Source organism: Pongo abelii, chromosome 1 (assembly GCF_028885655.2).
Source record: "Pongo abelii isolate AG06213 chromosome 1, NHGRI_mPonAbe1-v2.0_pri, whole genome shotgun sequence".
NCBI classification, from domain to species: Eukaryota; Metazoa; Chordata; class Mammalia; order Primates; family Hominidae; genus Pongo; species Pongo abelii.
Genome location: NC_071985.2, coordinates 153,224,754 through 153,240,422, shown reverse-complemented (window position 1 = coordinate 153,240,422; position 15,669 = coordinate 153,224,754).

Here is a 15,669-nt window from a genome sequence, read left to right as displayed (position 1 = left end):
TGAAGCAATGACCTGAGCTGTACATTGGACCTTTTGGCCATGACTGGGACACAGAGCACCAAGTCCTGAGATTGCACCAAGCATCAAGTCCCTGTGCCCAGCCCACAAAACCACTTTTTTTCACCTTGCCCTCCAGGCCTGTGCTGGGAAGGGATGCTATGAAGACTTATGACATGCCCTGGAGACGTTTTCTCCATTGTCTTGGGGATTAACATCTGACTCCTTGTTATTTATGCAAATTTCTGCAGCCAGCTTGAATTTCTCCTCAGAAAATGGGTTTTTCTTTTCTATTGCATTATCAGGTCGCAAATTTTCTAAACTTTTATGCTCTGCTTCCCTTTTAAACAAAGGTTTCAATTCCAAATAATATCTTTGTGAATGCATAAAACTGAATGCTTTTAAGAGTACCCAAGTCACCTCTTGAATGTTTTGCCTCTTAGAAATTTCTTCCACCAGATACCCTAAATTATCTCTCTCAAGTTCAACATTTCACAGATCTCCAGGGCAGGGGCAAAATGACACCAGCTTCTTTGCTAAAGCATAGCAAGAGTCCCATTTATTCCAATTCCCAACAAGTTCCTCATCTCCACCTGAGACCACCTCAGCCTGCAATTCATTATCCATATTACTATCAGCATTTTGGTCAAAACTATTTAACAAGTCTCTAGGAAGTTCCAAACTCTTCCACACCTTCCTGTCTTCTTCTGAGCCCTCCAAACTGTTCCAACCTCTGTTGATTACCCAGTTCCAAAGTTGCTTCCACATTTTCTGGTATCTTTAGAGCACCACCCTACTCTCTGCAGTACCAACTTGCTTTATTAGTCCGTTTTCACACTACCATAAAGAACTGCCCAAGACTGGGTAATTTATAAAGGGAAGAGATTTAATTGACTCACAGTTCAGCATGGCTGGAGAGACCTCAGCACACTTACAATCATGGAGGAAGGTGAAGGGGAAGCAAGGCACCTTCTTCTCAAGGCAGCAGGAAGGACAAGTGCTGAGTGAAAGGGGAAGAGCACCTTATAAAACATCAGATCTTGTGAGAATTCATTCACTCACTATCATGAGAACAGCAAGGGAGAAACCTAACCCATGACTGAATTACCTCCACCTGGTCTTTCCTTGACACATGAGGATTATGGGAATTATCAGGATTACAATCCAAGATGAGGTTTGGGTGGGGACCCAAAGCCTAGTCATATCATCGTCAGACAATCTTAAAATTCAGAAGCAGGTAGAGTAATATTAGACAAAGTAAGTATCACAGCAAAAAAAAAAAAAAAAAAAAAAGCCAGGACAGAATGATATTGTATAGTAATAAAAGGGTCATTATGCCAAGAATACATAGTAATTCCAAATGTTTGTGAACCAAGCAACAGAACTGCAAAATATGTAAAACCAAAACTGATATAATTGAAAAGACAAATAGACAAATGTATAAAGTCGGGGACACCAATACCCTTTTCTCAACAATTGATAAAATCACTGAACCTGAAATTAGCAAGAATATAGAGGAACTCAATAGTATCATCAACTATCAACAACAGGATCTGACTGATATTTATAGAACTTTATATCCAATCACAGTGGAATATGCGTTCTTTTCATGTGTCCATGAAATGTGTACTAAGACAGCCATATCCTGGGTGAGTCATAAAACAAACTTCAACAATTAAAATTATACAAATTGTTCCCTTGTGAAAATGGAAGTAAACTAGAAATCAAAACTAGAAAGATAACAGGAAAACCCCTAAACATTTAGGAATTAAAAAAAATACTTATAAACAACCCATTTGTCAAACAGGAATTCTCAATGAAAATTTTAAAAAATATCAGCATCAAACTAAAAATTAAAATAAAACACATCTATATTTATGGAACACGATAAAGCAATGTCAAGAAGGAAATGTATACTACATATGCACATATTAGGAAAGAAAATATGTTTCAAATCAATAATTTTATTTTTCACTTTAAGAACTTAAAAGAAGAGCAAAATAAACCACATCAAGCAGAAGGAAGGAAATAATAAAGATAACAGCAGATATCAATGGAACTGAAAACAGAAAACAGTAGAGAAAATACAATGAAACAAAGAGCTAATTGTTTAGATATATTAATAAAACTGACAAATCTCTATCATGACTTACAATAAAAAAAGCACAAATTACCAATATAAGAAATGAAACAAGGGATATCACTACAGATTCAATAGATACGAAAAGGATAGTAAGAAAATATTATAACAACGCTAAACACAAAAATTTGTCCACTTGATTAAATAGACCAATTTCTTGAAGAACACAATCATCACAACTCACCAAATGTATTATAAAAAGGTAATTTGAATATCCTTTTAATTACTAAGTAAGTTGAATTACTAATTTAAACTTCCTCAAACAGAAATCTCCAGTTCAAAATAATTTCACTGGAGAATATACTAAAATGTTAAAGAACAATGGACAAGAATTCTGTGAATCTCTTTCAGAAAATAAAAGACTTGCTTCCCAATTCATTTTATGAAGGTAGCCTTACCCTAATATCAAAACCAGACAGGGAGAGTATAAGAAAAACACAAATATTATCATGAATATGACACAAAAATTCTTAACAAATTATTCTCCAACAGAATTTATCAATATATAAAAATAATTATACATTATGACTAAGCTTGTTTATTTCAGGGATTTAAAGGTGGCTCAAGATTGCAAACTTATCAATATAATCTATTATACTAATGAGCTAAGGAAGAAAAATCACATGCTCTATTAATTGATGCATAGAATGTTTTATAACAAACTTCTAGAACAATAGGAATAGAGGGAAATTTCTTCAGTGTGATAACAACATCTACAAGCAACATAAAGCTAACACTATGTTTAATTGGGTAAGACAATGCTTTATCTGTATAATTAGAAGCAACACAAAGGTTTACTTTCTTATAATTCTTACTCAACAGAACACCGTGCTATAAGTTGTAGCAAGTGCAATAAGGCAAGAAAAACAATAAAGGCACACAAATTGGAAAGGAAGAAATAAAAATGTTCCTATCATATTTGCAAAGGAAATGATGGTCTACATAGAAAATCCCAAGAAATCTATAAAAACATTCTTAGTGCTAACAAGTAAATTCATCAAGGTCACTACAATGAATGTACAGACACCAAAATTAAAATCCAAGATCCTTCACAATCATAAAAAAAAAATACTTAGATGTTAATCTATCAAAACATGTACAGGAGTTGTAAACTGAAACTACAAAATTCTGATAAAAGAAATCAAAGATCTAAATAAATGGAGAGACATACTGTGCACATGAATTGGAAAACTCAATATATAAAATATATAAGTTGTTTCAAAATTGATATAAAGGTTTAATGAAATTGATATTAAAATCCTAGCAAGATTTTTTGTATATAAATATGCATATATATGAGATTTATCTTTTATACATAAAATATATATACATATATACAAATATGTGTATATTTTACATAAAATATAGTTATACATATTTTGTGTATATATAGAGAGATATGCGGAGAGATATTTCTATCTGTCTATAGATAGATGGTTGGATGGATAGATTGATAGATTTATCCAAAAATGCATGTGGAAAGAAAGGAATTCAAACAGCTAGAAAAGCGTGGGCTCTGTGACTCCTGCCTGTAATCCTTGTGCTTTGGGTGGCTGAAGAGGGAGGATCACTTGAGATCAGGAGTTTGAGATCAGCCTGGGCAACACAGTGAGACCCTACCTCTACAAAAAAATTAAAAAGTTAGCCAGGTACCGTGGCACGTGCCTGTAGTCTCAGTGACTTGGAAGGTTGAGTCAGGAAGATCACTTAAAGAGCATAGGAGTTCCAAGCTGCAGTGAGCCATTGCAATCCAGCCTGAGTGAAAGAGCAAGACATTGTATCAATAATAATAATAATAATAATAGTTAAAACAATTTTGAAAACAATGAAGTGGGAGGAACCAGTCTACCTGAAACCAAGACATTATATAGCTACAATAATCAAGAGTGTATAGTTTTGGACAAGGGATAAACGCAATGATCAATGGAACAGAATAGAAAACCAAGAAGTAGACCCACAGAAATATACCCAACGGATTCTTGAGAAAGGTGCAATAGTAGTTTAATAGTGAAAAGATAACATTTTCAGCAATAATGCTGCAATAATGGAATATTCACAGGCAAGCAATAAATAAATGAGCTTCAACCTAATTATCTCAAGTTATACAAAAATTGATGTAAAAATGGACCATGAAATTAAATGTAATACATAAAATTATAAAATTTTTAGTGAAACACATAAGAGAAATCTTTGAGATCTAGAATTAGGCAAAGTGTTCTTAGACTTGGTTCTGAAAGTAAAATCAATAGAAAGAAAGATTGATAAGCTAGATAAAATCAAAATTAAAAACTTTTTATGAAAAGCTTTGTTAAGATAATGAAAGCTACAGTGAGAAAATATTTGCAAGCAACATATCTTACAAAAGACTACTATTAGAATATATACAAAGAACTTTCAAAGGTCATCATAAAAATTTCTATTAGAAAATGGGCAAAAGACATGTAGAAGCATTTTATTGAAGAGAATATCAGATGACAAATAAGCACATGAAAAGATTTTCCTCATCTCTAGCCATTAATCAAAGGCTAAATTAAAACCACAGTGATAAATCACTATATATCTATCATAATAGCTAAAATAAAAACGAGTGACAATAACATCAATTGCTGGTAAGACGTATAAAAGATGTTCACTCATACATTGATGCTGGTTGTGTTAAATGTTACGGCTACTTTGGAAAACATTTAGGCATGTTCTTTAAAAACTAAAAAGCAACTATCATTCAACCTAGCAAATATACTCCCCACAAAGTTAAAACTTAGGTTCACGCACACAAAAATCTATACATTAATGTTGATAGCAACATTATTTATAATAGCCCAAAACTGTAAACTCAGATGTCCTTAAATGGGCAAATGGTTAAACATACTGTGTTATCCATTTATACCATGGATTACTACTCTATAATAAAAAGAAACAAACTATTGATACATGTAATAATAACTGGATGACTCTCTAGAGATTTATGCTGGGTGAATAAAATCAGTCCCCCAAAATCATATATCATATGATTCCATTCACCTAACATTTTTGAAATGACAAAATTATAGGAATGAAGAACAGATTCATAGTTACCAGAGTTTGAGAAGGAGGTAAGAGTGGGAGGCAAGTAAGTGGGTATGTCCATAAAAGAACAGCATGAGGAATTCTGATGACCAGGAGAGAATGGAAACCAATGGGTGAAATGGAGAAATTCAAAAGAGAATTAGGATAGGTAGAAAGAATCAGACCGAAAAATCTACAATTAAAAAAAACAATATCTGAAATTAAGAATTCATTAGATGTCTTTAAGAGGAGATTAGATATTGCAGAAAAGTACACTAACAAACTGGAAGTCAGGACAATAAATAACCAAAGTAAAGCACAGAGAGCAAAAGTAACTGAGAATACAACATGCAGCATAAGGGATATGTGCAATACAGTGGGGAAGGTACAATATATGTCTAGTTAGAGTTCCAGAAATAAAGAGGAAGAAAGAATAAGAAAGAAGAAAAACCTAGAGAGATAATAACTAATATTTCTAACTGATATAAGCCATTTATGCATAGATTGAAGTTCAGAAAATCTGTAAATGCATAATTTATAATAAATAAAATACAAAGTAAATTTTATTAGGCACATCATAGTCAAACTGCTGAAGAGAAAAATCTTAAAAACAGCTTCTTCAAAAACAACAGTGAGACTTAGAACTGACTGATGACAGACATGGAAGACAGAAGAAAACGAAATGCTGTATTTAGAGCAGTGAAAGCTTCATTTCTATGCCTGTTGAAAATATCCTCTAAAGATGGAAGCAAATATGTGCTGTTTCAGACAAAGTACATCTGACTGAGATAAAGTATTATTACTGAATCTGCAAAAATAAAGTTCTGAATGGCCAAAGTATACATAATGGTATAAAATATTGTAAGTTATAATTACTGGAAAAGTTGAAAGTAGCAACATATTTTGCTCTGAAAATTGCAGCATCTGCCTTAATTGCTTTTGACTGTGGTTTTGAGTGCTTTTTTGTTTAGATTAAAAAGTTAAGTAAAAATATAAACTCTGTTTGTTCATAATATGAATATAAAATTAAAACTACATACAAGTCAAATAAATTATGCATAATGAGAAACAAGAAGTTTGTTTACTGAAAGCTGCTATTCCTACATCTCTCATAGCATTTGTCCTTTTATCCACAAAAATCTATCACCAAACTATAAAAGGCTTGGAAATTTACAACTATGCCTAGCACAAAGTGAGTAACCAATAAATGTTTTCTGAACATATTTTTTTTGAAATGTAAACATGGTGATTTCATCAGTACAATTCTAATTAATACCATATAATCAGTTCATCAAGCTGAAAATGGATGAAAATGCACAAATATCAAAAGCATATAGAAATGTCAGAAGGTCTGCCTTGAAAAGTGAATTGAAAATCAGCTAGCACTCAGTCTAGTGGCATTTAGCATTCCTATCGCCCATAAACAACTGCTATATGTGACATAATTATTATCAGTATTTACCCTGGAAACAGTTAATCCATTACTTAATATGTATTTGGAATTGAGTCAAGGAAAATATCAGATAGAAAGAAAGAATTTCAGCGGTGATTTGCAGTCTTTGTCAGTAACTCATGCTTGTAAACCCAGCTGTATGATTGCCTCTATTTAATCCATCTTTTTCATTTTTAAAAAGCCACCAGTTATCTTGAAAATAAAATAAAATAAGCCTTTTTTTCAAAGGTGGAAAATTGTATCTTCGTGTAACGGTAACATAATGCACTGATGCTGATAACAAAATGGAATAAAGAAAAATTAAAGGCATTTAGAGCCTGGCTCTTACAAGATGCATTCACATTCTTTTATCTGACTTTATATAAATGAACACAAAAGAAATAATACACTCCAAAAGACAAGAAAAGAATACAGCAGGAGGGCTGATATAAGAAAAATATGTGGAAGGAGGATGGTGGTGCTGGACCAAAGACAGGAAAGTCATAAGCTGGCAAGAACGATCAGAACAAAATGAGCATATAAGGAAGAAACAATGTGACTTTGGCACTAGCAGGGCATCTCAGATGCTGTATTTGGTGCTTAGGTTATGTTCAGTTAGCTGTTTGTGGGCTCGCAAAATGAGAAGAACATGCAAAGTTCCCACCAGGATGGATATGTGAGAGGTGAGAAACAGATTTTCAGGCTTCTATCCCACATTTGTCCTTAACATTTGCTACATACAAATTATAAGTAAAAGGAAGAGTCTGAAATATGTTGCAGGGTGCAAAAGAACCATGTGTCATGGTCATGCATGCCAGGACCTCAGAATTGGGTCCCTCTACAAATTCTTCCCTCAGTGACACAGAATACGGTACAGACACGTATTGTTTTCCAAAGTTATGTCTTAGGGTGGAATCAAGTATTGTTTCTCACATTACAATAATCTGGATTAAGAATCAGGGTCATATTTTTAGTACTGTTAAATGTACATTTTGTCCCAAGAATCATTATGCTTCTTTCATTGCTTTTATACAAATGTAAACACTCACACACACACACACACACACACACACACAAATTAAACAGCTCAAGTACTAGAAATACTACAGCAGGAGCTCTTTTACAGAACTAGGCAAGAAGTAATACATTACAAAGAGGATCATGTTACTTCCTTGCTAAAAACTCTCTTTGATTCCTAGTTAATAGCCTTAGAAGAAATTCCGAATTCTTTAGCAAGGCACATAAATGCTTCACAATCTGGATCGTGCTTATGCAAACCTCTCCTCTCACTCTGAGGTATATACATAATAATATGTTAATAATAAAATGTTGAAAGAGCTAACACTTATGGAGTGTTATCTGCCAACAATCTTTCTAAATAGTAGACATATTAACTCATTTAATTCTTAAGTCATATTAAGATACATGTATCATTATTATTCCTATTTTAATATATTCCATTATTATTCCTATTTATAATTTTATCTATAAAATTCCTATTTTGTAGATGAATAAATTGACATAGAGAGAGGTTGAGTAATTTGTCCCATTTTATGGCAAAGCCAGGATTCAAACCCAGGTCCTTGAAATTCCCCAAGTGCGGTGTGCTTTCTCTGACCTCTGAGGCTTGAGCATGAAACTTTCCTCCTACGTGCACCTAAAGCCCATCCTAGGCTTACTCTCATTATGTAAAATAATCGTACCTTAGTGATATTTCCTGCTTATTTTTCTGCTCACAAGAATATAACACTACATTGAATATGGCTTTATCTTTTTCATCACTGCATCCTCCTATTGGTGAAGGATCCTCCTATTGGTAAAGGCTCAAATTCAAGCTCCCACCACATTTGATAGATGAAGATTGGGGAGAAATTCCTCAATAAATTGGAGCTTCCATTTTCTTATCCACAACCACTTGGCAATGATTTCAACTATAGTTCATAAGGTCTAGGTGAATGCTGTTTATAACTATACATGATTGTATTTTAATTCAAGCCTAAAATTAGCCCAGAGAAGAAAAGAGTGCTATCTAAAATAATGCTTCTTTTATGCTTGAAGCTAAATACATGTTTTTTTGAGTGAATGAAAGATGCTCATATTGATTACTTACTCTGTGCCACACATACTGTTAGATTGTTAATAGGTCTCCATGAGTAATGCTGACAAAATTAATAAATGAGTGAGTCAATTGAGTGGACAGGTCACTTGCAAGTGTGATGTGACTAGAAATGAACTAAAGCCAAGAATTACAATTTCTGCTGATTTTTGGTAATGCTTAGAATTTCCATCATTCGATTAATTACTTTAAGTTAAAGACTGTTTCCAAAGATAACTCAATTGGGGATACTGGATCAATATTTTAGTATTCGTTATTTCATCATTTTAGTTCTTGCTCTGTCTCCATCCCTCTGCTCTCCCAGTCTCCTTGCTTTTACTGCTCAAGTTGGAAACACCTTTCTGTGTTAAGTTAAAATGCAAGTATTCCCCAAATAACAACAACAACAACAACAAAATATAAATTCCTCTTTCCAGCTTTAGGAATTACAGGATTAAACATAATGCTGGATTAAATGCCTTGTCATCTCACATCTATTGGGAGGTAATACATTCTTACAGAGGTGGGCTGTTTCATGAACTAGAAGGCCTGATCATAGGGCATTTTCAAGGCATATAGATCCAGGATGGAGCACGTTGGAAGTACTGGGTCGACAAGGAAAAGGTGATGTCATGTGAGACACTAAAATAAAACAGAGAATGCCTGTATTAGAGGTATGCCAAATACTCCTATTGGTATCAGAAAAGGCCCAAATTAAAGCTCCTCACCAGATGCGATAGATGCAGATTTGGGAGAAATTCCTTAATAAATTGGAGCTTCTATTCTTCTATCCACAATCACTCTGTAATGATTTTAACTGTAGTTCATAAGGTCTGGGTGAATGCCGTTTATAAATAAAGGTGATTGTATATTAAGTGAAGCCTAAAATAACCCCAGGGAAAGAGAAAAAAGTGTTATCTAAAAATGCAAACCATACTATGGGGGCTGAGGCCCTGTAGAGACAGTGAACGTGAAAGATATTACTAAGAGACAATCACCTGAAAGGTGGGGATTCTGGATTGCAGAGAAGATGAGTGGGAAACCTACCCAGAAGGATGGGGAAGAGCAATACTACAATGATGCTCAACAGACGGGTTGGTTCATCAGGTCCTGACACAGTCATTGGATTTGCCATACTGCATCTATTGAGGATATCAAAATATCAACTAAGCTACTTAAAAAAAAAAAAAAAAAGAGCTTCACACACTCCCTCTGCCTCAGAGCTCCTGGAGGAGCCCACCTAAATTCCCCTTCTCTGCCCTTGAACCCTCCAGAGCTGCGATGGCTAATGAAAACAGCCATGGTCATCTCCCTCCTTCCAGCCAAGAATCAGCAAACCAAGAGACTTATGCATTTTCTGTTCATCTTGATCTGGAGCCTATTTACCACTTGAGTCTCCCTAGCCATATGCATAGACTTGCTGTTTTCAAGCATGACATGGTCTTCCATCCCTCTGTATGGTTTTATAAACATCACCATCTCCCTAAAATGTCCTCTCTTTCCTGGTCTATTTGCTTAATACTTCCGTCTTTTAAAGTTTTAGCTTTAAAGTCATTTTCCCTTTGAAGTCCATTTTTATATTTTCCATCAGGTAGATTTGCCTATTCCCTTTTTTATGCTCCTTCAAAACTAAATATCCTGTTCTTTGAGTTTAGCACATATAACATCTCATTGTACTTATTTATGTGTATGTCAAACTCCCTTCCCAGCAATATACTTTAAACAACTTGAGGAGTTTAACAACATTTAGCGAATATTGGGAAATTAAATAAATATTTAACAACATTTAGCAAATAATGGGAAATTAAATAAATATTTGACTTAATAATGAATAAATTAATTAAACATAGAAAATAATATTTTCTGCCTTTACAATTTTCTCTTAGATGAGCTTGCAGTCAGAACATCTGGTGCATAGACTCAATATTTCATAAAATGTGGAAAAAAGCTTTTACTAAGAAATAAGGAAAAAAGTTTGGGTATATTTCCTTTGACAGCAATTAGTCCAGGCCCAATTATTTCTGGTATCTGGGAATTATTTAAGTTTTCAAAACAAACAGCGTCATCAATGGAATGAGTGTAACTAACAACAGCTTATTATTAATGGAAATAATGGAAATTAAGGAATGTTACTCTATATTACTCTGTGAATTTCTTTTCCCAAGATGACAAGTTTTCTTTGTGTGTTCTTCTATGTTAATTGGGATTTGCCCTGGCTAATATTTGGAGAATAAACAAACACTACAGACTCAGAATGTAAAAACATAACTACCATTCAGAAAAAGTGCATTGCAAAAGGAAAAGAGAAGGTGACAAGACCATAGCTTAACACATCAAAATGTCTGGCTATCTTTATTCCTTGTGTTAAACCAAAATCCCTTCTGAGATCTGCTTTGTTGTCAGAGAAGGAAGAGCTGTCTGGGGACACTGAGGCAGGGTAGGTTAGATCTGATGCTCAAACAGAAGAAGGAAAGGAAACCATATATTCTTAGGTTACTTCAAGAGTACTGATAATATTCATCTGAAAGGGAACATAATGTCTATCTGGAAAAAATAATTAAAATCAAAAAAAGCTTACAGGATTTGTCCAGGATGGTAAATAAGATTCACAAGATCAGTGTTTGACATGGGTGGGAAGTTGAGCAGGGAGTAGAGGGGAGGGCGAGTGTTTAAAACATTAACTGTTCTTTGAGTTGAGATATTAAACTTTTATAATATTCGGCATGAAATCCTATTGATTGTGTAAAGGCTAATTTCCTTGTCATTGAATATAAGAGAAAAATATATATGTAACAGTGCCATAGTCAAGAGAAAATGTTTATTTCCTTGTCTTGTATGAGAAATCCAGATTAAGGGCTAATAATGTACACAAAGAATTATCAAATTAGATTGAGACATGGCCCTATCATAGAAAGATTTCATGAAAAGTTATTTAAGCCTGTTTTTTTACTTGCAAATTTATTTCCAGAAAGTTATGTTTATTTTCTCTTTTGCGATTTTCTACACATAGTATTTGTTCATTTATTTATGTCAGTTTTAGTGTTATTTTCATAAGCATTAAAAAAAGCACATCAAAATTTGGTAGGTGCTACTTGGGGAAAATACCTTCCCATTTTCCGTTCTTATTATTTTATTTGGTTTATTTATTTTTTAGCATGTACAGAGCATTTTCATAATATAGGAAAGTATACTGCTATTTCTGTGTAATTTGAATAATATTTAAAATATTGATTTTTCCTTGTTCTTATCCAAGGACTGTGATAAGGTTACCTCTGTTTCTATTTTTTCCTCTTTTTCTCTTATAGCTAATTTATCTACCTGGAGTTTAGTTTTTTCTAACCAATCATCCTCATGCAATTTAAAAATAATCATTTCTTTGCTTACCTTTTCGGAAAAAACACTTGAATAAATATTAAATAATGAATTGTTACTATTATCAAATATAATAAACATGAGTATAAAGCATGTGTCTTGTCTTGCCCAGTCACCATATGATTATGAGGATTAGCTTTATCCACCTGGCTTTGATAAGATGAACATGTAGCAGGAAACTACCCCTTATTCTATCTGGATGGTGCTTCACCAGCTTTTTTGTCTATTTAAGACCAAATAGATTATGAAATCAAATGAAATTTCAATCACTTCTTTACGGAGAATAGATAATCATTTCAAGACGATACTGTGCATGACTGTGGTGGTGGTTGTGATATCGGTTTCTGATCCAGGTAAATCATTCCCTTATTCAGACTGGAGTAGCATCTCATGCCCTAGAATTTTAGGGGTGCTCCCTGTGCTTTCAATGAGTCTCAAACACACCAACTCTCATCTACAACTCTCTGTTTGCTCCTTAATTTCTGCAGCCCTGTGCCCCTTTTGTTCCTACTTTTTCTTCTTTTCCTGGGATTTCCCATTCTTCTCTACAAAAATGACCAACTCCCAGTTCCTGCCTGGGTGGAAGTGACAATTTTATTACTTTTTCTTTCACCTTGTGATTCTACAAAGGGAAGAAATGAGCCCTGGTTTAAGGCTTGCAGATCCATTGGTGAGATGGGGAGGAGACTCTTTTATCCACAGGAGAAACAGTTGAGGCGGGGGGGTTCCTTCTTATACTGGTCTGCTATGACTGCCACATTAAAATACCACAGACTGAGTGGCTTAAACAGCAGAAATTTATTTCTCAGAGTTCTGGAGGTTGGAAGTCCAAGATCAGGGAGCCTCAGTGTGTTTATTTTTCCTAAAGCCTCTCGCCTTGACTTTCAGGTGACGTATTTTCACTGTGTCCTCACATGGCTGTTTCTCTGTGCACATGTCTCCCCAGGCCCCTGGCTTTTCTTCTTCTTCTAAGGATACCAGACCTATTGGATTAAGGCCCTACCCTTATGACCTCATTTAACCTTAATAATCTCTTTAAAGGTTTTATCTCCAAATTGACACAATGGAGGTTAGGACTTCAGCATATGATTTTGGGCAGGGGGCAATTCAGTCTATAGCATTTCACTTTTGGCAGTCGGAATCTTCCTAAAAAAGAAAAAAATATATATATATATGTATGTACAGTTTACACTTCTAGGATTAGAACTTCAGAGAGGTCTTGATACTTGCTATATTGGATTAATGTTCCTCCTATTAATGTAGATTTTACTTTATAATTTCTGAATGTATATCTTTGATCCTATTAGAATTCATTTCAGTTATTTAAAAGTGATTTTTATTTTTCTCACCTTCATTGTGGTATAATACATATCCAGGGTATAATTAACTTTAAAAAAGAAAACCAAAATGTCCAGGGAACTAATTGTATTTTTCATACGACACAATTTTGATATTGATGTAGTAACTTCTTCTTTCACTGAATATGGTACTCAGAAAGCCTGTCCAGCTCTTATTGGTGTAATTACACACACGGAAAATCTTACCTTTTAGTGTTAAAACAGAGGAATACTATCATACATTCTGAATGGCTGGGATGCATTTCAAATTGATATGAGAAATATTCTTACATATTTCTTTTCCTTGAAAATATATGACAAATATCTAAAACTGGTAGTCAAGCAGCCAAACTCCATACACAAATTTGTTTTGTTTCTTGCATTTTTTTGGTTTTATTTTTGTTTCTAATGACATAGAATGCTTTTCACCATAGTAATCATTATTTCCTTCCAGTTCTCCACATCACTTGCCTACCTATAGAGACATATGATGCTTACATTCTCTGATTTAAAAGACAGAAAATATATGATATAGAAATATTTACAAAACATTTTTTTCTATTATTTCGGACTCAGAAACATCAGGGTGGATGACTGGAGATGAGCAATTTTAGGTGAAAACTAATTTTTATGTATGCCTTCCATTTTTTCTGACGTGAATAGATAAATTATTATTTGCATATTTTAAGTAATTATATACAAAATCATGCCTTACTAAGATTTGGCCTAGATGATGTATTTTATTAAATAATAAATAATATGCTTTGCCAGAAATTCAAATTTAGAAGACTTCATGTTAAAATTCATATCATTATCCAAAGATCAGAAAAATGAAATTATTGTCTGCATTCCCAACGATCAGTATAGCAGAGTATTGATGTCCACTGTGGTCAGTCACATGTTCTTTTATTCACACAGGCCCAGCTCATCCCTATGGTTTTATAACCTTCTCAGTTTCTCACTCCTTTTATTTGTGTGATGGTCCTGGTCCCAACAGCTTTTGAGTATGTGACTACTACTTTACGTTCTCACTTAACTTGATGATAAATGAAAAGAATCAAATTAAACAAGATTAAGCAATACAAAAGGAGTTTATTGGCTCAAATAACTAAAAAGTCCAAGGGTGAAGCTATCTTAAGGCACAAATTTGGGGACACAAATAGTTTTGTTATGGCTTTGATTTCTTCATTAGGTTCTGCTTTTCTCTTTGACTTAATTCTCTGTTTAAACATGATTTAAACTAAATTGTTTGTATAGGTAGAACTTTGAGAGCTAAGAAGGCACTTCTTGCTAATATCTTCAACAAACATCAGGGCTAACCTTCATTGGCTTAGACGAAGTCATGGTTTGCTTTCTTAATGAATATTGTGACTAGTGCTAGGAGTTATCCAATTAAGTTTTGGTCATGTGCCCAACCTAGATTTCATACTTCACTGGGACAACATATACTGATTGTGAGCTTGGCATGTAGAGATTCAGGTCAGACAGAACTAATTGCAGATATTCCCCAATTTCTTGCTTCCCAGCATTCACATTTTTTATTCAATACTGCAAAATTTTAAAACACCTGTACCTAACTTGGTACAGAGATACCACAAACCAATGTAGACATACTTAAATTTTCCCTAGTATAAGATTACTTAATACCTCACACAATTACTATAGCCAGTTCCTAGTCCAAGCCAGGTGGTTAATAAGCCATTCTTTTGCTCAGTGTCAGAAGTGACTTCTTGTGGTCTGGAACTCACCCTCATCATACTCAATGTATCGTGGCCAGTAAGTAGAATATCTTCGATTATAACTTCATTTGGACAGTGCAGATGGGGAAAGAATATATGATATTCATCTGTCCACACCAAGAATCATGTCCTTTATGTAGGTGTACAAAGGACTCCCTGTACTGCAGTAAAGACAGCTCCCTGGTAAACCAATCTGGCTATTTCTGATTCTTCAATTTGGAAGCTTTCACATTTATATTTTCCTATAATGTAACATCTGAGGAAGAGATTTCAAAAAATATCTTTCTAGTAATTGCTATGACTTGACATTCCCCTCTCATTGGTACAGGTTTGGATCATGGTACCTGGGGATGACATTAGTAGTTAAACAATTTTAAGATTTTTGTTTCCCTAACTTGAGTTTATCAGGCAATAAATCTAATTCCATTTAAATTTCCATTCAATTTTTCCCATCAATTTTCTCTCAATCTACTCCTTAGGATAGTTACCAAAGGCAAGTATCTAAAAGCTTT